The following is a 27,391-nucleotide window of genomic DNA, read 5'->3' as shown; positions in this document are numbered from 1 at the left end:
CAGTACCAGGATTTAGAATAGTAGCTAGGCTGCTGTTAACTGAAGTGTATTTTGTTTTTTTTAGTGAGAATCTAACACTATGGGGCAACTAGTCAGCTGTAAATTAATTTAATACAAAATTTATTTTTAATTACATAGCTTGAGGTTTAAAGACAAATGTTGGCAGGGTATTCATCTCCTGTGGAACCTGGGAAATCAGAGACAGTTTAAACATCCCTGACAAGTAGATCTGCAGGAAGTATCCAATTGCAGCTCCTGTCTGAGAGCATGGATCAGCTGGACAGCCAGTTGGACACACTTAGGAGCAGACAGAAGGCAGAACAAGATGAAGGGTCTAGGCCCGAAAAGTCAGCTTTTGTGCTCCTGAGATGCTGCTTGGCCTGCTGTGTTGATCCAGCTCCACACTTTGTTATCTTATGTTGTTTTGGAGACACAGGCCCACTCAAGGACAAGGGAGGGAATTTGCACATGCAGCCAGAGGAAATGGGTGAGATCTTTAACAAATACTTTACACCTGGATTCATAAAGGAGAAGGGCATGGTAGATGGTGAGTCTAGGGAAATGTTGATATTCCAGGGCATGTTAATAAATAAAGAGTTTGTGCTGAGTGTTTTGAAAAGCATGACAGCAGAAAAATCCCAGGAACTGATGAGGCAAGGGAGGAAATTGTTGGGACCTTGAATTAAATCTTCGTATTCTCTTTAGTCACAAGAGAGTTTTGAGAAGACCAGAGAACAGCCAATATTGTTCTTTCCTTTAAGGGCAACAGGAATAATCTAGGAAATTAGGGTCCATGGAATGTTATTTCAGTAGCAAGGAAGTTATTGGAGAAGTTAAGGGCAGCATTTATTAACATTTGAAAAAATATGAACCTATTAGCATTAGGCAACATGGCTTTATATGGGGGAAGGTAATGTCTCACAAACCTGATTGAGCTTTGCGAAGAAGTGACAAAGATGATTGATGAGGGCAGTGATAATGGGAACTGCAGATGCTGTAGAATCCAAAATAACAAAGTGTGAAGCTCGATGAACACAGCAGGCCAAGCAGCATCTCAGGAGCACAAAAGCTGACATTTCAGGCCTAGACCCTTCATCAGAGACTTGGACATTTACATGGAGTTTTGTAAAACTTTTAACAATGGCAGAACTCTTCTGAGAATTAACACACGAAGCAATCTAGGCTTACAGGTTCAACTGTCATTTGACAACAGCTCCTTCACAAACCACCTTCTGGAAGCAGTGACTGCACTGATATAAATCTTCCCAGCATCAGCCAATCAACATCACCACTCTGCTACCCTCTTCACTCAACCATAGAGGGTCTTGCTGAAGTCTACCTTCTGGCAAGTGACTGCGCTGATGCAAATATTCCCCACGTCAGCCAATCAGTGTCACCACACTGCTGCCCTCTGCTGGGTGGGAAGAGGAATCTTCGGGAGCCTCTAATTAATTTTCTGCGCACTAATATTCCAGCTTTATATTTAGCCATTAAAAAGAAAAAGAAACTGCAGGTGCTGGAAGTCTGAAACTAAAACAAATTGTTGAAGAACTTCAGCAGGTCTGACAGCAGCTGTGGAGAGAAAGTGCAGCCAACACTTTGGGTCCAGAGAAGCATCATTGATGATGGTGACTGATTAAATCAACAAACCCATTGATATGCTTTGCAAATCAAGTTCTTAAATCAAAGCTATAAAATGAGCTTTGACAAAGTTAACAAGATTTTAACACCTTTGATATGTTTAGCACTTTAACAGGCAGTAGGATAGTCAATGCAAGATCATCAAGTATAATACAGACGATCAGCAGTCACTTGCTGAGAAAAAATAATGACAAGACCATAAGAAATAGGAACAGAGTAGGCAGTTCAGTCCTTCGAGCCTATTCTGCCATTCAGTAGGATTATGACTGATCTGACATTTCTCATGTCCACTTTCCTATCTTTTCCGCCCCAATACCCTCAATTTCTCTACCAATCAAGAATCTCTCTCAGCCTTAAATATATACACAAGGACCCTGCCCCCACAGCTTTCTGTGGCAATTAGTTCCAAGCTTTCAACTTTCCGAGAAGACTTTCCTCCTCAAATCAGTCTTAACTTGGCACCCCTTTATTCTGAGACTACGGCCTCTGGTCCTGGATCCTCTTGATGGGGGAGGCATCCTCTCAACATTTACCCTGTCATGCTCCTGAAGAATCTTATGTATTTCAAAGATTTAACCTCTCATTCTTCTGAGTACAGTACTAACTGGTTTAACTTTGGCTCATAAAATAATCCCTCCAAGGATAACAAAGGATCAGAGATAATGGGAACTGCAGATGCTGGAGAATCCAAGATGATACAATGTGAGGCTGGATGAACACAGCAGGCCAAGCAGCATCTCAGGGGCACAAAAGCTGACGTTTCGGGCCTAGACCCTGATGAAGGGTCTAGGCCCGAAACGTTAGCTTTTGTGCTCTTGAGATGCTGCTTGGCCTGCTGTGTTCATCCAGCCTCACACTGTATCATCTTAAAGGATCATCCTTGTTAACATTCTCTGAACTGTCTCTAATGGAATAATAAACATTAAATATGGGGACCGAGTCTGCTCACCGTGCTCCATATGTAGTCTCACCAGCAACTTGCACAGTTGCAGTGAGGCTTTCCTACTTTTACGCTCCAACTGCCTTGAAGAACAACATTCCATTAGTCTTCCAGATTAACTGCTGTACCTGAGATGTCGCTCTGTATTTTGTGCACAAGTACCCTCTAAGTCCTTGTGTTGCAGCTTTCTGCAGTTTCTCTCTCTCCAAATATGGTTCTTTTGTTCTCCCTCACAAAATGAGCTTCACATTTTCTCATTTGTTAAGTATTTGCCCACTTATTTACCCTCTCTGTATCTCTGTATTCAGTCTGTATTCCCTTTGCAACTTAAACTTTCCACCTACATTTCTGCCTGGACTTGTAAAATATTTCAAGATCTAAGAATCCTGCGTGACTAACAGAAACAGATTGGGAACAGGGCAACCAGACAGAGTTCAAAAAGCAAAGCTTTCAGCTACTTTACCAGTTTGAAAACCCACAAGACCAGCTGGCCTGAGCTAGTCACAATCTGTGATTGTGTTAACCAGAGCAAGCACCAAGATAGTCAAGTAGCAACAGTGAAAAATGCAACAGCAGTCATCTGTTGAACTTTGATTTGAAAATATGTTGGGGAGAAACTACCCTAAACGGGAGCTGTGCATGGAGACCCTGCATATTCTCCATCATAGGATCAGAAGCAATCACCTGTAAACCCCTAAGATCCCACTGGACAATTTGTCCACGTCTGGAACCTTCCAAAAGTCTTCATTTTAACTAAAAAAAAACAGAAATCAGAGGGTTCCAATGAAATTAAGTAAAATTGTCACTGATAAAAAGTTAGATAATTGGTGTAGGTCCTGACAAACTGTTCAGCCGAACCTATGCTGAAATCAACAACTTCCCACCACCCAATTACAATCGGACCGAACCAGACCAGACCACCCCTCCAAACCCTTCCAGACCACATTTCTCTCACCTACCCAGATCTATGCCAAAACACTATCTTCCAATCTTCCTTCCTCAAGTACTTATCCGACACAGCTGTCAAAAATACCTGGACCTTTAAATGTTGGATTACAGCAACTGGCTGCTGTGAAAAGGGTTTTGCCACAGGAATGTCTGAATGGAAGTACTCTCCATACCTCTGACAGAGCTGACAGTAATTCTCCTCAAAGGCAGAGTTCCTTTATTTCTTTTAAATAAAATCAGTGGAAATCAAATCACCACTCCTCAGAAGAGTCAGGCTCAATAAATCATACACAAACTGCTGCTTCTTTGAAATAAAAGTACTTTCTCTAAAATTGCCTTACCAAATGGTCAACTGCTTGTGGTCACCTAGAACCGTGCCACGTTCAAAAACTGACCTGAAAGCAATATTCACTCTAATTATTTATTCCAATTTGTTTTTGTATTAATGATCCCACTCCAAGTACAGGGACAAATATTCATTCACTACTCACGTCATTTTTATTCATTTATAAATCATTGGTATCATTCATTTTACAGTTCAACAACTGACTCATGGATCTACACAGTAATCCATCTGCATAAATGAAATATTGATTTAACAAACAAAAATAGATTCACCAACACACATTATCCACAACAACAGTAAGAAGGTTGAAACTCTACTCGAACATTTTGAATCAAGATTTTCTCATTTTCAGGCAAAAAAAGTGTTAAGTGAGATTCTTGGTGCCATTAGCCATGGCTCATGATAGCTTTTCTCTCACACAGTCTTCCACCTTTCAAAACATGCTATCAGCCTGTATGGAACCCTTCCTGTGGAGTGCTGTGCCAGGAGGAGTGAAAGTGCTTGTCACTGCCAGAATCTTGTACTATTCATGCCACTGAATCATATGTAGTACTGATTTAGCCTCTGCAAACCAGGAAATACCCTCAAGACTGAGACCTGTGACCTGTTATCCCATGGAAATCCAGCCACAAAAGGCAAATTAGCATTTCAGTTCTGCAGGAACCTGGAGGTGCTGGCAGACACAATGAGGGGGAGGAAACATGGGAGGGTAATGCTGGTTGCTGCTAACTGGCAAAGAATGACCACACCAGACTCAGCTAGACTCCACCAACATGGCCACCTGGATCAATGTGGGTGTCTCAGATAGAAACAATGTACAGCAGTGCAGGAATGAAGTCAAGCATCTCGCGTGCTGTGCAAAAGGTTGTGACGCTACTTTCTCTCTACCTCATCCCGGCTGTGATGAGCATTTGCACTTGTCCTGACACACAGGGCACCACTCACCAACTGTCTCCGCACACTCCTCCCACTAAAACTCATGGGCTACAATGGCTAGTTCAGAGTTACTGCCGCAGTCAGTCAAGGGACTCAAATCAGTTCCAGTCGAGAGACTGGCCACAGTCAATCGCCTGCTTTCCCTTTTGCACTGAAACAGGCCAACTGCCTCCAAATAAATACAAGTGAGGGGGCACTGGAGCTGAGCACTCTAAGATGTATCCTCTATAAATGCATGCACATCCCTGCATGAAAGAAAAGGGCCTGGCAGAAGCATGAAAGACTTTGGAGCTCAGCTATCAAACAAGTCCGAAAGGGCAGAAAGAGAGAGAGAGAGAGGGTTGGTCTGAATCAGACACCAGCAAGTGGTGCAGCTGGTGCTTTGCCTATGAAGATAGTGTGGACATAAGGAGAAGGAGGAGAGTGTTCAGAGCACACAGGAACATTGCAATGAAGACAGTTGGATGAAGGACCAGAGAAACAAGCACTGAGCTGCTGCAAGTTGATTACCTACATTTCAACTGTGATTAGTGCTGTCCAGTTGCGCAGGAAAGCTTACTTAACTTGTAAATGTATATTCTACTAAGGCAGACCATTTTTTGCAAAGAGATTCTGTTCTGGAGTCCATTAGCAAGTCGACTAGTACACAAGTCAGAACACTGTGCAAAACAATGTAAAGCAGCTGTTCATATGTACGGGCACCCTTCTTCTGGAATGGTGTGCCAGGAGGAGTGGAAATGCTTGTCATTGCCACGACCTTGCCAGGACCCCCATGTAAAGTTCTTAAAAGTACACCCTACGTGGGATTATGTTCACACGTACGACTGGTTGTATGTCAGACATTCATAAATTGGGAATCCCCTGCAATGGCATAATTTTTCGCAAAACAGTCACATTTCTGGGCAAAGACATAACTGTTTGTTTCAAAACCAGAGACTTAAACTCATTTAAGGAAATGATACTGATCATCTGGATCACTGATTGCTGGGAAGACTATTAAATCTTGCCATCAACTCCAAGTTATAGCAAACACTTCAACAAATTATTCTACCACAGTTTACCTGCCCAAATGGTTTATCAACATTATGGAAACTCAAAGAAATGGAGTAATTGCACTAGAATCATTCCTGATGGGTTTGTTATCAGATAATAATATGTTCTTTGGTACAGAAGGGTTTTGTGGTGCACTGGTGATGCCCAAACCCCTGGGCTCAAGCTCCATCTAGTCCAAAGGCGTGATATAATATCGAGACAGGTCAATTTCCTTTGGTAGCCTTGTGCAAGTAGTTGGCAGATTTTAAAAGCCAATTAAAGAAAGATTACAATAAGAGCACACATTTTGTTAACTTGCATGTTACAATAAAATTGGTCCAAAGCCAAAGCACTGAATCTGGTCAAAGTATATCTCAAGTTGTGCTTTTGGAAAGAGTTGCATGGGAACTGGAAAGATACCAAGATATCCTAGTTGTAGATGTTTTATTTACCAAGACATCAAGTAGAAAAAAAAAACCCTTTGGATTTTGAAGGATACAAGGTATGCTTACGGGACTCCATGGCAGTGAATTCAATTAAATAGCTGATTAAAACATCTAAAATGTGGCCTAGGCCCCTTTGTCAAGTGTCACAAATACACACCACACTCATCTTGCTCGAGAAGCACGATCATTTTAGTTGATGGTACATGCATCCAATTTATAGCAGCTCAAGAAGGTTACTCTTTCTTTAAAAAAAATTCCAATGAGCTTCAGGCTTTCTAAATGATGAGTTATTACATGTTCAAGAAATTCCAACCGATAGCTTGCTATTAATCTTTCCCTTTGAAATGTTGGTTTCAGATGGCCTGATTTCTTTTGCCCCAAGTTATTGCCTTGGCAGGAAGTGTCCTTTTCCTCCACCCCTTATTTCAGGTTGCTCCATCTAACAGGGAATTGCAGTAATCTCCAGAGATCTTAGTTGGCTTTGTTCAGTAAGAGATCATATAAACTGACTATAACTCAAACTCTTGGTCTCCACAGCTTTCTACCGCAATGAATTCCACAGGTTAAACACCCTCTAGCTGAAACAAATCCCTCCTCATCAGAGTTCTAAAGAGTCATCCTTTGACTCTGAGGCTGTGCCCTTGGGTCTTAGACTACCCTACTAGTGGAAATATCTTCTCCACAACCACTCTGTGCATTTGTTAGTGGGATATACAAGCACTGATTGAACCAGCTTTTTGTTGCCCAACCCAAATTACTATTTGAACCTTCTGGCCTGCCAGGGTCATTCCAGATGGCAGTTAAGAGTTGACCACACTGTTGTGGTCAGGAGTCACATCCCTAATAAGATATTATTAATCAGACGTGTTTTTACAATAATTGACAATAGTTACAGTTAGCAGTAGACATTTGTTTTGAAAACTCTAAATTGTTATCAATCCAAATTTCACCATCTGCTGTTGTGCAACTCAAACCAAAGTCTGAGACCATTAACTTGACCTCTGGTCCACCTTATACCACTACTCCCTCATCACATTTATAAACAAGTTTTAACATCCCAGATACTTAAACTAGTATAAAACTACAAGACTTCATGATTTTCAACAAGTCTAAAAAGTAAAATAAAAAATGTACAATCTGATAATGAACAGCCCTCTGGGCTTCCCTTGAGACCCAACTCCAACACTTCACTGCTTTTGACAGCTCCCAGCGGTCTCCAGGCCCAACTGCCCAGATCTCATAGCAATGCTTGCTTCTTTTTCCTGATGATATCTTCTGTTGGTCTCCCTTTACTCAGATCTTTGCTCATGATGTAACTCACTTTTACCAGAAGCATTATTTCAATGCTTAAACATAATTATTCCCACTCCTTCCCTGCCAACATTACAGAATATTTTATATCACTCCTGGTTTTGAATGGTACTAAAATAAGCAAACAACTCTATCATTAGCAAGTCCTGATCAGACAGGCAGAAGTATTTCCAAACTTTTTTTCAAAGGAATTCAGCCCTAAGTATGTTGTATTAAACATTGTGACTTCACACTTGACCATTGTGCTGTTGTTCAAATTCTCAGCTTTTTCTGCCAATCAGTGAGATCATGGCTGATCTGTGGTCTAACTCCATCTACCTGCATTTGGTCCATGTCCCTAACACTTTCTGTAGAACAGCAATTTACTTGTCTCTAATTTAAAACAACTGATCCAGCATTCACTGTGATGTATTGAATAGGATTTTGTAAATGACCTCCCTTGGCTGCCTTCAATCTCTTCTCCTTATGGTAGATAATCCCAGTGACAAAAAAATGAAAGAACATCACAATTAAAATTGTCACAGTCTGTCCTTCAACATCCATGGGCTCCTGAAAGGCTGACTGCATTTTAAATGAGACTTGCAGCATTATACTAGAGCTGCTTATGATGGGTTACATTATTTATTGGAAAGAAGTTACTTAACGATACAAGAGAGGAGAATTTCAAAGGCAATGTTTTAACACCACTAGAAGTACTGGGAGCAGATCAGGGCACACTACATCTTAGGAAGGATATATCAGCCTTCGAAGGAGTACAAGGTAGGTTTACAAGAATTATATCTGGACTTTAGAGACTAAGTTACGAGGAGAGATTATACAAATTAGGCCTGATTTCTCTAGAATTTAGAAGGTTATAATTTAAATGGTTTGATCAAACTCTTTAAAAGGTATTAAAGCAAACAACAGGGTTGATAAAGAAACTATTTCTCCTGCTTGGGGATTCTGTAAGTAGCTTTAGACTGAGAATTAGGGCCAAACTGTTCGGGAGAGCTGTGAGGAAGCATTTCTATACACGGAGGTTGGTAGATGGTTGGAACTCTTTCACAAATGACAGTGAACGCTCGATCAGTTGTTTTAAATCAGAGATAAATAAATTGCTGTTCTACAGAAGGTGTTAGGGACATAGGCCAAATGCAGGTAGATGGAGTTAGGCCACAGATCAGCCATGATCCCACCGAAATGGCAGAACAGGCTCGAGATACTGAATGGTCTCCTCCTGTTCCTTATGTTTCCATCTGCAACAAAACCAGGGAGAACCTAAATCATGTGATCAAGCAATTTTGAAACATGGGATAGAAATAATTAGTCAAGTACACTGCGTCCATGATAATTATCCTTTAGCACTTCTCAAGCAGTTAATGAGGCATTTGACTAATGTTAACATTGGAAAGTTTGTTAATGCAGCTGAACATGGTACAACTGTGTAAAATAGCTGAATCTAAATTGAGAAAGATCTGGCTTACTCAAGGTCCCATTTCCAAGTAGAAATCTACCAAAAACTGTAAAAAATAGTGTGAAAGAAACAGTTTTGATTCTCAATAGAAGGAAAAAAGTTCCTTTTTAAGTTCACAATAATTAAAATGCAAAAATCAAAAGACGAGCCTTCGAATTCTAAAAGAAAGCAGTCATATGTGGCACTATTTACAAACATTCAAACTGATACATCCATATTCTATTTCATTAGTTGTCAAGGAATTTTTGTAAGTATTTCTTGAACAAACTTTAGATATTTAAATATGTTGACCAACTTATTAAACACCATGAAATGGAGTTCAGTTTTTGAAACAGAACATTACTAACCTAAATAATTATGCTGCATGCTCAGGATTTTCAGTAAAATACTGTAGTAAAGCACTTCCCTGGTTTAGTAGCTATAAAAGTATCCTTTCAAAACTGTTGAACTCAACAGTATCGGAAATGCATTTTTAGTTTCATGGATAGCATAGGAATTCAACTAAACATCGATGTTACCAAATGAACACAGAAATACAAACCCACATTCATGGCTAAATAATAACAACTTTCCCAACTGGCTTGGAAGAAACAGTTTGGGTTACCCTCATTGGAATTATAAAAATGTCTAGTGCTACATGCAGTTGAATGCTAATATTCTAGAAAAATTAACTGTGTGGAAACATTTGTTACTCTATGGATTCTATACGTAACCTTCACCTCACAGTATTCAGGATAGCTGTTTGAGTCTACGTACACTGTTGGAGGAAGCCATTTCATTGGAAGGCTTCAGATCTAATATTTTTAGAAATTCCACCCAAGATATTTCAGTATTCTATTCAGCTGCAAATGAATAGCAGTGTCTTTTCACATTCTTTGTGAGTTTCATTTTGTTTTTTCTGTGGCAATCGGGCCACTTGCCAGGCAGATATTTTGGGAAGTAATCAAAGGTTTAAAAAAAGCATTGATAACAGAAACTTCACATTGATTTTCTATTTGGTCAAAATTAGACCAGGAAATTTAAAAAAAAGTCTGAAAGTTTCCCCTTCAGCTAACGAGGAGTAGGGACACTTTCTTGTTTCAGATGCCCTCATGCAAAACATCTCCAAATTCTTACTCTTTGGCTTACCAGCTTGAGAGTGAGCATTCCGATAGTGCTGTCAGGTAACAGCTGGTTGTCCAAATTTACGTAAGAGAAACAGCATGCAGGGATGGAGTGATGTACTGAATGCCTATTTTAGGTGAGAGCTGAGACATGCAATTAAGGCTTTGGAATTAAAAAGCAACAAAATGTGGACTTATAATGCACTGTCCCTGCTCCAAACCCACAGGAGGTTAAAATCAACCCATCGGCTCCACTGGATATAATGGCCAGGTGAGTGACAAAATGCACTGCAAAACAAAGTGTCTTAAACTACTGCCTGCTGCTCATCTCACCATCTCCTTTCTTTTTGCATTTTTAGGGAAGGAAAATCAACTGTGTGCTAAAAATACATAGACTGCAAGGTAATTAAACTCAAAATATTTGAGCTCCTTGGGGTTTATACAGTTCAGCTGCAAAAATACACTAAAATAGAACAAACAAACAAACAGATTAAACCCAACATTTAAGAGAAATTGTGAGCAAAGAGGCATGAAAGGCGACCTACCAAAAGATGGAACTAGGGCATCTTTGTGCCAGTGCATTTTCTTACAAAGAAGAGGGTCTTCTGGCCAGTTGAAGAGATATTAAAGGTTAGGGATGTTCATAAGGTCCAATGCTGTGTTAGGTGAAAATTGTTAAATTTGAAATCCATGTGGGAACATCCACAATGTTACCATGCAAATATTAAGTATGATTTAAATGTTTAGAGATATGGAATGGGTTATGGAAAAGAATTTTGATGGCTTTGGAATATTTCCTTTTAGTAGTATGTTTGGACAAGGTCTGGGTGGCAGAAGACCAATGTGGAAACAAATTCAAATTGGGGCTCGATTCTCATCATAGAATAAAATATTGATAAGTAAAATTACAACTAAATTTTTTTTTTAAAAAAGCTAAACTTGGTTTATACCAAGGAAGGACACCGATTAAAAACTAATGCACAGGTTAAGGACACACATTTAGATATTAAGTCATGCCTAAAAACTTACAAATTGTTTAAAAATGCCCAAAATCCAAGGCAACGTAGATAGTATTTTGTGGTATCGTGCAGAATTTGTTCAACTTGCATCCGAATTAAAGAGCAACAAAACATAGAAATTTCTGAAGAAGGTCCCAATCCAAAACATCAGCATTTCTGTTTCTCTGATGCTGCCTGGCCTGCTGTGTTCCTCCAGGACCACACTTTGTCTTGACTGGTTTAAGACTTACTTTCTGACTATCAAGTTGAAGTTTAGCTGCTCAAGTACATTTCTCAGCAGTGACCAACATTTCTGGGCAAATACAAATTTCTCTTTCTTCGAAGGATGATTATTTAATAGGTTAAAACAGATGGGTATTTCCAAAATAATTACAGGAAAATACTGCAGATTGTGAGGGGGCTCTGATTTAAATTAACTGCTAGAAGGATTGGAAGGGAGACAAGGTGAAACCTCATCACCAGGGGTTTGGAATTCAATGTCTGTTAGGGTAACAGAAACAGGAGCAGGGTGATCAGTGTGACTGACTGTTATCTTGAATTAAAAAGTAGTACTTGTGAGAAAATTTAACCCTACAAAGATTATAGGCTGAGAGCTTACAGCTCTTTCATGACTGGCACCATGATGAACATATTACAGGCCAATTGGCCTATGTATTTGGAACATCAAGGTGAGATCATTGAATCCCTACAGCGTGGAAGCAGGCCAGTCAGCTCATTGAGATCACACCAAACCTCCAAAGAGCATCCCACGCAGACCCCTTCCCCATCCCTGTAGTCCCGCATTTACTGTGGCTAATCCACCTAGCCTGCAAATCTTTGGACTGAGAGAGGACACCAGAACATCTGGAGGAAACCCACGCAGTTTCGGGGAGAATGGGCAAACTCCACACAGACAGTTACCCAAGGGTGGAGTCCAACCCATGTCTATGGCGCTGAGAGTCAGCAGTGCTAACCACTGAGCCGCCCCTTTCTTTGTGTTTTACATTCACCTGTCATATACAACTGCCAGAAGTTGACTAAACAATTTAGCTCTTTAATAACAGCAAGCATCATTACCTCACCATCATTTGCACTGCGAGCTCTAGACCAAAGTAAAACCCAAAATAAACAATGTTGGAAAAACTCAATTGGTCTGGCAACATCTGTGGAGAAACAGTTAGCAGAGTTCATAGAACGTGCCAGCCAGAACAACAAAACAGAATTTGTGACATCTATCAGCAATGTAATAAACACTTAACTGCAACAACTGAACACAGGTCATCTGAAGTTTACACAATTTCCTTTAGTAACACAGATAATTTGCATGTCATAAGCTGCCATCTTACTGGTCTTTCAATTGTCTAGATTTAACTTTGACTTGTGCACGCACTGGTAGGTTTCACTGAAAAGTAAACAAACAGTCTTGCACTCAAAGTAGGTGCATGACCGTTTAGTTTGTGATCTAAATCTTCATGAAAGCTCATTTTTTCTACAAAGCCCTTCGTTGCCAAAAAGCAAACCTTAATTATACAGTTAGCCTTCAGCAAACAAATCGTTTTGTTAAAAGAAAAAGTCCATTAGTCTTAAAGATTAATAAGTCAGGCTGTATGCTTCTGATAGCTTACTGTATCAAAGCGCTGTTTGAGACAGCGTTTAAAAAAATTCTGAAAAACTGATTCATCAAGTATATAGATCTAATTTACCTAGGGCGAAACAGATGATGCTGTCTACATGTAATGCTTCAAGCAAAACAAAATACCCTTCTCCCACAGCAATGGCAACAACCGACTTCCTTCATAAGCAGAGGCAAACAGAGTAATGTAAATCGATGGTCGAAGTTACACAATCAAAGCTCAGCCATAAACATTACATTTATGCTTTGCATGTTCCTTTTGATCAACAGCAGATTCTTTACTTGCAGCTCAAGAAATGGACCACACAATATAGTCAAACAACGTAAAAATGCCAGTAGCTGACAACAGATACAACTGGCATTTCTGTCAAACAAGCTGTTGCAAAGGGATAATCAACCTGGAAATCTGTGTTCAGGGCATTTGTCTCTTCACAAGTATGACCGTACATTTCTCCACCTTGGATTTTTCATGGGTCTTCAACCAAATTTAGAGTGTGGCTGCACAGGGAAGGATTGAAAATCACTCTGCCAGCTCATCTCCCCTCCCCGTCCGCAGTCTTGCTGGCTGCCAGAGCTTTGAAAGTTCCAAAAATAGCTGCTGATGAGTTTTAGGAAATAATTACTTCCAACTTCTATTGTGCCTTCATCACTCTTTCCCACTTGCTTGCTTTGGTCCACCTGGCTCATGTAAACAACTCAAGTTTTCCAAATCTGAACGTACAGATGCTACCTTGCTACAGCTGTTCAGAGCCTGAAAGTCAAGAAGAGGCTGCCAGTTCATGCGAGCAAACAAAGCAAAAACAAAAGCTGCAACTCATTTTACCCATCCATTCTTCTCATATCTTCAAAACAAAATGCCAAAAAGTGTGTAGCATTGTTCATTCATTTGAAGCAGCTAAACCCAAAGAGACCTCTTAGAGTCAGGTGTAGTCGAGGCACTTCATTCTGAAAGCAGAGAGTGCTGAGACAGTCATGAGTGCTTGTGAAGAGGTCACCCTGCATCACAGCTTGTAATTAAATTAGCATACATTCTGCTGCTCAATTATGCACTATTACTTGTGGCATTACTGCTTTAAGTGATCAAGTGATAACAGTTGCAGACTGACAGGTTATCATATCACACCTGTTACAGTATGCATAAATATGTGAAGCTGGGCAAAAGCTACTTTGCCTTTTCTGCATCCCCACTGTAGAGGTAAAATATATAATTAGCACAGACAGTCTACCATCCACTTTCGCAAGCACTATGCTGGCTTGCACATCCTTAGGCTATTAACATTTTTGCTCAATTGTTGCAGGTCCTCCAAATGTTACAGATTGCATTGATTTTGACAGTTACTTCCAATCAATCAAATAATTCACTTCTCTTGCCAGTTATGCCAACTCTCTTTTGCTGCTCTTCTACAAAACTGCAATTTCATAAATCAGCTGGACATTTGAGGGGATGCAGCTAGCACAGTTGATACAAGGGAGCCAGTGGATATGGTTTACTGGGAATTTCAGAAGACTTGATAAAAAGGTCTCATGTAAACAAAAATATAAAATTAAAGGGCAATGGATTGGATAGGAAGGGGATTGCAACGCGGGTATTGTACTAACATGGCTAAAAAAATTAGTTAGGACAGGAAATGAGAGTAAAAATAAACAGGTCTTTCTCTCTCACCTTCCTCCATGTCACCCCTTCAGAGTGGCAGGCAGTGACTAGTCGAGTACCTCAGATCAGTGTTGGACATCAGCTATTCACAACATTGCAGATGAGGGAAGTAAAAATGTAACACCTTCACGTCTACAGGCAACGCAAAGCTTGATGGAAAGGTGAACTATGAGAGCATACAGAGGTGATGCTTCAGCGTGATTTGGACAAGTTGAGTGAAAGTGGGCAATGAACAGCAGGTGAATTACAATGTGGGTACATGGAAGGTTATCCACTTGACTGCAAACACTGGAAGGAATTATCTGAATGCTGATAAATTGAGAAAGAGGGAGGTGCAACAAGACCTCCAGCAGTAGCAGGCAAAATAATTTCATGTCCAGGAGCAAGGATGCCATGCTGCGCTTATACAGGGCCTTGGTGAGACAACACCTGGAGCATTGTGTGCAGTTCCAGTCTTTTTATCCAAGACAGACATTCTGGCTATAGAAGAAGTGGAATGTAAATTTAGAATCAAATAATTCCCAGTGTGGAAGCAGGCCAGTCAGCCCATCGAGTCCAAACTAACTCTGAGAAGAGCATCCCATCCCAACACGCACACGCGCACGCACACACCCCTATCCCTATAAACCTGCATTTCCCATTGCTAATCCACATAGCATGCACATTCCTAGGCACTGTGGGCAATTTAGCATGTCCAGTCCACCTAAACTGCACATCTTTGGGAGGAAACTCATGCAGACAGAGAGAGAATGTGCATACTGCACATAGATGGTTGTCTAAGGCTGGCCCTGAATCCAGATCCCTGGCACTTTGAGGCAGCAGTGATAACAACTGACCCACCATGCTACCCCAGACTGATTCCTGGGTTGCTAAGACTGATGTATGGAGAAACAGGCAGATTTGGTTAGGAATATATACACTATAGTTTGGAAGAAGGCAGAGGGTTTGTGGGGCATGGAGGTCTGAGAACTTTGGATGCTACGAAATTCTAAAAAAGACTAGACAGGGTAAATGCAAGAAGGATGTTCCCAATGACCAGAAGGTCTGAATCTGTGAAACTGGGTGGAGGGGGGGGGCGGTAGTTGGGTTGTTGTGAATGCATCTGTGTGCTCACGCTCATAGGGGCACAGGTTGTTGGCTCACCAGTCTAAAGGATACAGGGTATGCCATTTACTACTGAAATGAAAGGACATTCCTTCACCCAGAAGCCTGTGGAATTCTCTGCCACTGAAAGCAGTTGACGCCAGAATATTGAATGTTTTCAGGAAGGGGTTAAATATAGTTCTTAGGGCCAAAGGTTATGGATAAGTGAGAGAACAGGGCACTGATTTAGATGATCAGCCACAATCACATTCAATTGCACGGCAGACCTGAAGGGTTGAACAAGCTCCTCCCACTCTTATTTCTACATTAAGCATTTTATACAAGCACGTATACAAGACTGGAAGTAAACTGCTTCCTTCTGTAGCTAGTCGCCCTCTGCATAGCAATGAAAACAAACTATTCTCCTTCAATAAAGGGCCACACACTTTAAAAAAATATAGTCAGCATGCTCTGCTCAACTCAGAAAGATAGCCTCAGTCTCATCGTTATGGGCCTAATTGAGCAGGTGCTAAATCATGATTATGACAAAAAAAATTCTACATTGGTAAGACAACAATAAATTCTAATCAGATGTCACAGAAAATGCTGTGGCAGTGAAATGTTCTCTTCAATCATAGGTTATGCAAATAGCATTATCATACTGCTTCTCAAGATGCTTAGCACTTTCCCCTCTCACTCAATATTGTGGTTTGCACTTTTCAAGAGAAGGTATGCCTCCTTCCAGTGCCAGTAATGCAAGACTTCCACCCAAATATTAGTTCATTCCTAAAAAAAATTCTTAGCTTGGAACATATTTGCAATGCAGATCAGGGGTTCCACCAAAGGGATCACTACAGACTTCGGTCTCAACTGCTGAAGAGGGGAATTCTGCTAAATAGGGTAGAGGAGAACAACAGGATTGGAGAAAATATTTCAGTGAAGACCTCCCAAGAATGGATGCTTTCAGCATGCGTGTTGCAGGCAAAATGGCATAATAAGGGTTTTCCTGCAGATTTGAGTTGTGTTTTTTGCTGCCCAGAACAAACCACTATCCTACATGCAACAATCCTGGGAAGTGGTTCCACGAAGGGGCAGCAGCAAAGTATTCGGATAAGCATCCCTTTCACATCATCCAATGCCACTGCATATGACAAAGAAAAATTATCATCTGCAGCCTAGATTAGGATAGCATTAAAGTACAAGTTGGGGTTGGTCTACCTGAATATCCAATTTTGACCACTGGCTGGTCATGATGGCCCTACTTGTGAATCCCACATTTACCATTCTGCTGCAGAAAAGATGACTGACGTTCCGTCATTCATACATGCTACTAATCTGAAGTCGGGAAGATGCACTAGCACCAAAAACTCCAACCCCAACTCTGGCATCAACCCTGGAACTGTTATGTCATAATGTCATACCCATACATGTCGTAGCAATTACACTTCAAACCAGTGACAATTTTCCTGTCATTTGAAAAGCAAATCTAAACCTTCAACAGGTCACAATTCTAGAACTCATTCCTTAACAGCTCTGTGGATGCACCCATGTCATTCCAATGGTTCAAAAGTAGTAACATCACCTTCTCAATAGTCTCAGCATTATTGGTCATTCATAATGAATAAAAGATTAGCTTAAGATAATCATGCTAATTGGAATGAGCTACACAAGATACTCAATAGAACAAGAAGCCTCTCATGGAAGATCAGCAAAAAGTCCCATTCTGAATTTTTTTTTTCCTGGCATTGCACTCAGTTATAACGAGAGAGCGAGAGCTAGCCTCTGCTAAACACTGGTTTCCTAAATTCTTGAAAAGCATGAATGCCATATTTTTTCCAGGCTTGAGTCTACTTTGTACAATATAGCTGTGAAGCAGACAGATTAGAGGCGCTCAGGAATGTACATCAAACTAAATGGTGATCAGTGTAGAAGAACACACTGCAAGATTTGACATTCATCCCACAAATCAGCGCTGCCAGAACATATTAACTGTTCATTCATCTTATTGTTGTTTGTAGAAAATAAATTCTGCATTTTTTACTTTACAAGAACTCTGGCTACATTTTAAATGCAATTACTGGGCTATAAAAACTTCACACAAGCCTCATAATATGAAAGATGTTTTATACTTTGTGCAGCTTTAAAAAAGGTGTGTAGGATACAAGATGATTACTTGACCTTCTGAGGGGACTTGAATTCCACCTTCTGCTTCTTCCTATTTTTGTAGTAAAGAAAGGTTTCCACCAAGGAAGTTGATTCAATCAAAGAGCTTATTTCAAGTTCAGATTTATTCCAATACATTGCACAAACATAAATTCTCTTAAAATGGTGAAGGAGCACATCTCTAGACATAGATGTGTGGAACAGCAACTGTTAGTCAGCTGCATATAGAACGATTGTGATGCACTGATTTTATGATCGAGATCCATTTTCATTTCATTTTTCCTTATTGTTTCCTTCAATAAGAACTTTGCCTGGCATTTTTGTTTTCATTAGCAAAGATGGAAAGCTCAGTGACTCTACTTGAGAGTTGGTGATGTGCTCCACTAGGTTAACTATAGGTTCCAGGTCAAAGCTAATGTCAGTGCGCTAACTATGCAAATAAACTGCTCATTCTTGGTTTGGTAAAGCATTAAAAGATACTGTGTTGCATTTGTATCATGTAACACACCAAGGTCAGGCACAGAAATCACTTGCCCTGGTTGCCACCCTTGGCCTGGGCACACACAAACTTCAGAACAATATACCTCATACCATTCCCAGGCCCTGTACACCACTGTTGCAGAGCACCAATGGTGGAGGGAGATGACACCTGAGACGTGGACAGGGCGCGGTCTGTTTGATGGAGCTGCATCAACTAAGCAAACAAAGTAGCCAAGTACATTCATGACCTTTGCCTGGTAGATCATGACAAGGCTTTTGGAGTCAGGGCGTACATTATTCAGCACAAAATCCAACTTCTGAACGGACTTTAAAGCTGGTTAAGGCAGCCCCTGGATTACAAATAGATATCATTCCTGAGTCTGTTCAAGAGTAGATTTGTACTCCAGTTGGAACACAACACTGGATAAAATAAAGTGACCATTTGTAAGTATTGGGAAATATTCGTATGTTGGGCCTTTAAAATTACACTCGTATTTACTGTCTCATTCAACTGATTCCAGTCAACAGTAACTCCCAGCTGGATGGAGGAAGTGATGGTTTTAGCAGTGGTAATGTCTTTGAGTGTGAACAGCATCAGAAATGGTTATTGATCCAAAAGACTTAAATCAGGCAATGTTGCTTGCCCACTAAAAGCCCAAGGCTCAACTGATGTTTGGGTTTTGCTGCATGCAGACACAGACTATTTTGTTATGTGGACTTAGGAAATACTTCAATTTATTGCCCATTAATAAAATTCCTACAGAAATTAATCTTGAGTATATTACTCAGTTGCTAATAATTACACCATACAAATTTGTATTTCATAGAGAAATTAAAGTGTGTTCTAATAAACTGTTAATAACCAGTTAGCGAGTTCATTGAGTATATATTCTCATGATACATTAGCTTCTGTTAAATCTTCTTACAGAGAAGGGCACAAATAAGTTCAGATGCCAAATATCTGCATCTGATGGATTTATAACCATTTCCCTGAAAACATTCAATAGTATAAAATGGCAAGGGGTGATCTGCACTGATCTCAGCTGGCTAGATTGCAAAAATTCTTTGACAGCAGATTTCATCTTTGAAGTTTGGCTCAGATATCATTACTGTCTGGTTTAATAATCTCTGTAACACTGAAAGTGTTTGCTTTCCTAAGCCGTACCAAAAAAAAGGCCTTCAAAATCTCTACAAAAGAAAACTTTAATGATTGACGAGCAATTCAATTTTAGTTTTGCTAAAATATAGTATAACTATGTATAACCCCACACCATATTTGTTCATGATTTCCTCTATTTCAACCAATCACCCACTAAACAGTTAACTGATTAATAAACGTAATATCTAAATGAAACTTTACACAAATATTATTGTTACTGGAAACTAATAATAAGTAAACAAGCACAACTACTTCAGGCAGAGAGAATGTTAAACAGCTGCTGTAGATGGTTAGGCCTGCAGCACCACAGTTGAACTCATGTAGCAACTTACTGGAGTGAAGATTATCAGCTATTTATCACATCCATCTGGTATTAAAAATGACCATAATCAGCAAGGAAATTCTTCTCCTCCAACCTGATTCCCATTAGTATCTTTTGTACAATTTGTTTGATGCAACATCTGGTTCAAATGTTGCCTTCACGTCACAGGCAGTTACTTCCACCTCATGCGTTTGGAACAAGGTTGTGATTGGGTCAGGTGGTGAATGCTTCCTGCAGGAGGCCAAAATGTTGCTTTGGATCACATGCCACCTTCCAAATTCTGATAAGGGAGTAAACAAATGGGATAGTCATTGGTCAAATTGGATTTGTTCACTTTGTGAGGCAAGGACACAAGGCAATTCCACACATTTCCATGGGAGTGTCAGTGATGCAGTTGAAGGGGAAAAGCTTGGTTCAGAGCATGGTTGGTTCTGGAGGAAGAGTGATCAGCATTACAGGTTCGATATTGTTGTGACCAGACACACTGCAACCATACATTTAAACTGTAGCATTTTTAATACCTCTAGAACAAAGTGTTTTGTTTCAAGTTTAAACTCTGTAATAGAGATACTAATTTCATTGTTTGATGTAATTTAGCTCAAATGTATTTTTAAAAGCACCTAAATAATTTACCTGTAGTACACTTCTTCTAAAAAGGAAGACAACAATTTTCATATCTAGTTCATCACATCTAGGCTGCACAAAGAAACACATTCTTATACGTCAATATTTAAATCACAGATTGTAAACTTTTTAAAGTGCATGGCTGCTGTAAATGGAGAATTTGATATCAGGTTAGCATATAAACCTATTGCTCAGTTCAATCATGTGTGTATACTTAAATAGCAAGCGCGATAGCCAAAACAGCAATAAATGCAATGGTTCATTACTTCCTCTGGACAGAGTTAAAAAACTTTGACCAATTGTTTCCTCTTTCAATACAAAGAATGAAAATGCAGGCAAGATCACCACATGTCTCTGTGCACGTGCATTATCCTGAGCCCCGGACAGTTAACCAACAGTGAGTGTTGATTATCTCTGGCTTTAAAAAAAAGGTACAGATTAGCACATTAATTTTAACTGAAGTAAAACAGCAAGTGAAACAAACTTCATTTGAGTCATCTCAATCCTGTGTTACCTGGACATTATCCTGAAAAAAGTTAGGATTTGGTTTTATGTTTTTTGCAGCAATGATACAATAACTTTGTGCTATCATAGCAGTGAGATGTTAGCCACTTTCGGTTTCATTATTCAATGCAGTAACAATTTTGACTTCACTGACTGTTAACCTATCTGACCTCAGCAAAGCTGCTAAACGGATTCAAAGTGCAACTACTATTACGCGGCACCAAAATTTTTCTCTTTAATGATCACATTTGCACAAAACAATTTTCTTACAAGTGTACATCCACCACATTTAAAATCAATAAAATTCAAGAAAACAATGTTGATTGCATAACTCATAACTAACAAGTATTGCATAACTCATCTTGATGTTAAAACTGAGCTTATGGAAGTTGCTTTAAATGCAATAAAAGATATGTAGTGGCCACATACCGGGGGCAGTTAGATCAACTGGCTGGATGGCTGGTTTGCAATGCACAGTGATGCCAGGGTTCACTTTTTAAACACTGGATGAGGTACCATAAAGGACTCTTCTCCTCAACCTTTTCCCTATCCTGAGGTGTATTGATCATCAGGTTAAACCAACACCAGTTGCTTTACTGATGAAAGCAGGGGCCCTCTGAGACTACAGCAATTTTAACTTACCTGGAGCAATAAGGTACATACCTGATGGAGGAGTTGGGAAGTACAGTGCTCCTCCTAGCCCCACCTTAAGCCACATGGACTGTGGCCAGCAGTCATTCCACCAATTTACTGACAGCATCCAGTAACACTCCCACATTAGCCCTATCTTCCAGAAGTTTTTTTCTAGGCAGGGAGTTTTTAATGACAGCTAATGTGAGTGTACATTGGAGCCTGATGTGTTAAATAACTATTTCTTCTGGCTCTTAAGTGACTGAAATAAATGTATCACAAAAAGTTTCACTTCTCTTTTCTGTACTATTCAAAGTATTCTTGGAAGATGAGTGAACAAGAGCCGGTGTCTTGGGACTAAGTTAGGAGTGCCCCTCAGATGGAAAACAAACATTTGCAGACTCCTGAGAGATAGTGAGAACTGCAGATTCTGGAATCAAAGATAATACTGTGCAGAGGAACACACCAGGCCAAGCAGCATCAGAGGAGCAGGAAAGTTGGTGTTTTGGGTCAGGACCCTTCTTAGGCTCAATCTCAGATGCATGCAGATAAAGGAGAAGGGAGATAATAAAATGTGAGGCTGGATGAACACAGCAGGCCAAGCAGCATCTCAGGAGCACAAAAGCTGACGTTTCGGGCCTAGACCCTTCATCAGAGAGAGGATCCTGAGATGCTGCTTGGCTGAGATGCTCCTGAGATGCTGCTTGGCCTGCTGTGTTCATCCAGCCTCACATTTTATTATCTTGGAATCTCCAGCATCTGCAGTTCCCATTGTCTCTAAAGGAGAAGGGAGTCGGTTTGAGGTTCCAGTAGAGGGAAGGGGGCTTATACTGGATAGCATGAATGAGTCACATAAGCCTCCAAGCTCACTTGACCAGACACAGGTAGCAAACCAATTCAAGATTAATTGTTACCATTCAAATTTCCATTAAAAGGGAATAACATGAGGGTCAAACTGCTGGGCATAAAACTACAGTCATTCTACAGAGGTAGACTCATGTAGTACATGAGCATTTACACATGGTGAATATTTAGATTCTACTGATCATGGAGGGACAGAGTGTGAAGTTAAAAAAAAAACTGCTGCCTTCAACATTATGTAGAGCTTTCAAGAATTCACTTCAGGCTTTTACAGTCGACACCACGGTACACTTGTAGCTTTGCTAAGGTAACACTGGACACCAAGTAGTGCAGCGCCATCACCAGCCCAGCTGAATGCAGATTATGATGCACACAGACATCAGCAGTGCACCTACGCACAGCAGTTTCATGCACTGAGATGGTGCTAGGGCTTTACTGCAACTGACGTACGTGAAAATCTCATAAGTTGAACAAGTGTCAAAGACTGCAGAAGTCACTCTAACATACAAGGAGCTGCGATAAAATTTCCTTGCCAGCCCGTTAGTGTAAAGCAGGTCCATGAAGGCCTAATTTTTGTAATCTGAAATCCTGCACCTTAGGAGCCTTAGAAAGTCATATCCAAACCAAAACAGAGTGTTTCAGAGATAGAAGGAACTGCCGATGTTGGAGAATCTGAGATAACAATTTCTGAAGGGTCCAGACCTGAAACGTCAGCTTTCCTGCTCTTCTGATGCTGCTTGGCCTGCTGTATTTCTCCAGCTCTACACCTTGTTATCTCAAAACAGAGTGTTATTCCCCCACAAAAGGAAATTGAGGGATGCGTATTTAAAAGCACTCACAGAAATTAATCTGTAGGAAGTAGAACAGATGTTAACCATGTCCTGCTCAACACTGAAGTCTTTGGAAAGAAAATAAGGCACAAAATAGCCTGCAAATTCAATACAGCCACCCAAAATTAATTTGCACAAAATGTGCTGATTGCCATTCAGGGACAACTAAATTGAATGTGCTATCTAATCTATCATTACCAACACTATTTACTAATTTCTTGATTGAAACATGCTTCAGAGCTTGAACAATTAAAACAAACATCCAAAAACAAGTTTACTATGGCTATTCACATTAACTTGTTATGACTTCCAGGACTGAGTAGCACTGACAAGTTGTTTCAAGGCAAACATATTTTGGTTGCAATTTGCTGCAGGTTCAGGACAATCAGACTGTATGCTGGCATGTGGGACTGTGCTGATGCGAACAAGCAATGTAGGGTCAGGGACATTAAGTGTCCCTGGAGAGTGCAAGAATGGGCACACCAATTGTTCTTTTGCCATGCTTGGCTGCTGCCATAGTACAAGTCAAAGATGGAGGCACTTCACAGGATAAACCAAATTAAACAAGCCAGATGGAAGGCAGTGACAGAACATAAAAAAGCTTGTTTTAAAGGATCATATTCTGTTTAAAAAAACCCAAGGAGAGATTATGCAGAGAGGACATTGAGGCCTATGAGCCTTGACAGCTGGAGTATGCTCATCAATGGGGTAGTGATTTCACAAAAAAAAAATCAAGCATTTGGAGTAGACCATTCAGCTCATTATAATCCAGGCTGATGGAGATACTGAATATCAGATTCCACAGTGAAGCTTATTTGAAGAATTTTGAATTTCAGTTGGTGCTCGGGTTAGACACTGAACGCTGATAAAACGCTGTCATTTTTAAGATAACACCACAAGTTTATTATAATAATTGTTTAGCAAAATCCAAAAATGAACAGTAAAAAAACCTTTCAAGCTTCTTCCCTGTAATACCCTTTATAGACACTCAATCCCAGTGAAAGGTCAATTGTACTTTAACACTTGAAGTTTACTTAATAGACTCTTCCCAGTTTTGTAGGCTGGAGAGCCTGCTTTTCAGTTGATGACCTAGACTTCTTGGTTCTCACAGCCTGAGAACTTGAACACAAACTCTCTCAACTTGGAGACTTCACAAACTAATCCTCCTGCTAGGGTGAAACTCTTCTGCTGAAACCTGTTACTAGTTCCTGAGATAACAAGGTGTAGAGCTGGACGTACACAGCGGGCCAAGCAGCAGAGGAGCAGGAAAGCTGACATTTCGGGCCTTGACCCTTCTTCAGAAAAAAAGTTCCTGATCTGCTGGTAACAGCATATTCAAAAACTTGAGGAATGGAGGTGGTGGCTTCAAAGGATAGAGAGTTTAAAATGATAAATGTTTCAAAAAGCCGATGAGGAGATTCAAAGCTCACAAAGTATCATAACAACAAACAAAAGTTAGCAAGCTTCAGTCCAGTGGGCATGGGGATGGATGCAGGAAAGGTCAGGAATTGTAATGTCTCAAGGTGGAGGGAAGAATTCAGAAAATAAAACTGGAGAAACGAATGTGGTCAGTGCAAGGGTAAATTGGAGCTTTGATGAAATAGTTGAGCGACAGTGGGTTATAAACTGGCAGCCAAAACTATACGCTCAAACCTAAGAGGGAACAAAGGTACTCCAGGGTACTCAGAACTACATAGTACTCATGGAAAATAAATGCGTTTCCTTGTTTGTGGTTTCAGATGGAGAGGGTACCAAATCATAAAATTAAACAAGTTTTACTGATCAGTTTCCTTCCCAAAGACAACAATACCCTCGCCTAAGTTAAGCAGTGTCTGAGCTCAATTCAGGGACCACTGGACTCAGTATCCAGCCCAGCCAATGAAAACGTAGTCAAAAACTGTGTCACACAATCACTCAGAAAGCGTACACGGACATGATGATGATTCATTTGTTTCATTTGTGTTTTTACACTTGACATCACCTTGAATTCAGCATCCACTAATCATGCCTCAACATTTACAATAAGGGTGCTACTCACTCTCCAATATCTGGAGTGCATTAGCGAGACCAGGCCAAGTCAGCATCACTGCAACTCGATTTACCAAAATAGATTACATATTGTCATTAAAACAAAACAGCAAGGAAAGCTGTTGAGCATGTTGACCATGAGCAAACAGCCAATTTTACAAAACCATAAACAGGTAAATTAATTCTACTTGTCGTATTATAAACTTCAAAACTTTAATAACTGGTCATAGATTTGAAAGAACCAAAGACAAACTGCTTTACATGAAAGAATCAGCAATAACTCTGTCTGGAATAAACTACTTAGGGACAAAGACAAACTTATACAAAAATTGAAAGAAATTAGCCATATCTGGGAAAAGGAGGAGTCAGAGCTAAAACTGATTTATCAATTGGTTGACGAATTGCTGCCACGTGCCACAAGGACATCCCACAGCCCTTCTTAAGGGGTTAATGACAGGTAGTGCTTTCAAACAGCAAATACCAAATGTAACATGAAACAGAAGCTACTGCTGATCAGGTGACAAGCCGCAGACTTTATAGTTCCAACAGCATACTCAACAATTTAAGTGAAATAATCTGAAAAAAAGTCAATAAGAATCATACGGTAGACCTTAAGGGTTAAAATTCTATACAAGAATCCAGCACCAGAATCCTATCATTAGCAGAACTTGGAAGAACAACACTGCACAAGGACTGAACCTTGGACACATCCAGAGACAGACATTGTTGGTTAGAACTGTAGGTAACTTCCACCATTTAAATCAAAAGCCGAGGGGAGTTGAGAGGTTTAACTTGTTTACTTGAGGGATCTTATTTTGGTTGCTACATGCAATAAAGTTTGAATCATTGTTTCAGTACTTTATTGTTCGACAGATTTCTTAATAAGCAGCCAAATTAAAAGGTAGCCCGTGGTGATTTACCCACAACATACTTGATATAACAAGACAATACAATATTTACAAACTGAAGATACTACTGAAAACAACAGTGACACTTGGTGTTAGCTGTCAATCTTAAATTGAGACACAATGTCACTATGGGTAAGTGCTTTCACTAGTCCAAAGCTAATGAAGGATCAAAATGACCAGACTTAAATCGGACTTAAAGCAACAACTAACTCTAGGTTCTACTAGAACTACACTCTAGTGAACACTCAATTTGCCTATGAGATGAAGGCCAAATTTCAGATACCCAAAATTCAGCACTGTATCTACTGCATCCCAACACAATTGCCAAGAAAACAGACTGGCAGTTCCACAATGTGTCTCTGAATGGACTGACTGGACTCCACCCCAAGTAAGTCAGCAATCTATTCTAGCCACTTTAAACAACCTGCGATTTTGGGAAAATTAATACTTGCCCATCAGGGACAAAAAGTGACATTAATAGCTCTGCACTCTCACAGTGGGAGCGATCTTTGGAAGCACATGGCATACAAGACTGGAATACATATTCTCTGCAGCTTGCAGAGCTAACTGTAGTTAGCAGTAGCTGTGAAAGGCCTGCGATTGGTAGGTTCTCATAAAATATTCAAAAAAATGCACAAAAAGAAGTTTAAATTGTTACATCTTCTAAAATTAAGTAATACCACCCTTGGCACTGCCTGCATCTCAAGAATGGTCAACAGTCATTTATTTATATAACACAATAGGAAGGCAGTTGGTATCCATGGTACCAAGCTAAGATTACACTAGATCTTTCAAGAAAGAGATACAATTGCCAAAACTATTCATTTCACTTCAACATGTAAGTTAAATAAATGCTATGAATCCCAAAAAGTACATTTCAAATTTTACTTGATTATTAGTAAAATCTTGGAGTTTCATTTCCCACACATTGTTACTATAACACCCGACCACCACTTGGAATGTAATTTGTTTTGCAGAGAATAATGAATAAATTCACTTCTGTTTCATGGAGATGAAACATGCATCACATTTTAATTATGTAAAAGCTATGCAGACAAATTTACAAACAAAATTGCCAGCCTTTAAATTCGAGGTGATGACAAACAGCAGTTACGCAAATATTTTCAAAACACCAGCTATTTTAAAAAGGATCTAGTACAACGGTCAAAGTTAACAGAACAAATTTTTAAATTCAGAACATTTAAGATAGGCCAGAGTCATAACAAAAATCTTTACAATTCTTGAATGTAAGGTTTACAGAGTACTGCTGGGCAACAACAGTCAACTATCAAGCCTTTAGCTACATGGCAAAAGCATTCAAGGAGGCAAGCTGTCGTACCTGCTAATCAAGTGATTCA

The 27,391-nt window shown here is 39.9% G+C and overlaps 1 protein-coding gene across 3 annotated transcripts in view; it reads right to left on the bottom strand.

The window, feature by feature from the left end:
• Positions 1 to 27,391, bottom strand: part of il1rapl1b (interleukin 1 receptor accessory protein-like 1b) — a 1,291,549-nt gene that overhangs the window by 1,250,234 nt on the left and 13,924 nt on the right. The window lies entirely within an intron of this gene.

This window comes from Stegostoma tigrinum, chromosome 12 (genome assembly GCF_030684315.1).
Source record: "Stegostoma tigrinum isolate sSteTig4 chromosome 12, sSteTig4.hap1, whole genome shotgun sequence".
Classification (NCBI taxonomy): Eukaryota; Metazoa; Chordata; class Chondrichthyes; order Orectolobiformes; family Stegostomatidae; genus Stegostoma; species Stegostoma tigrinum.
This window is presented reverse-complemented; position numbering and strand designations above follow the sequence as displayed.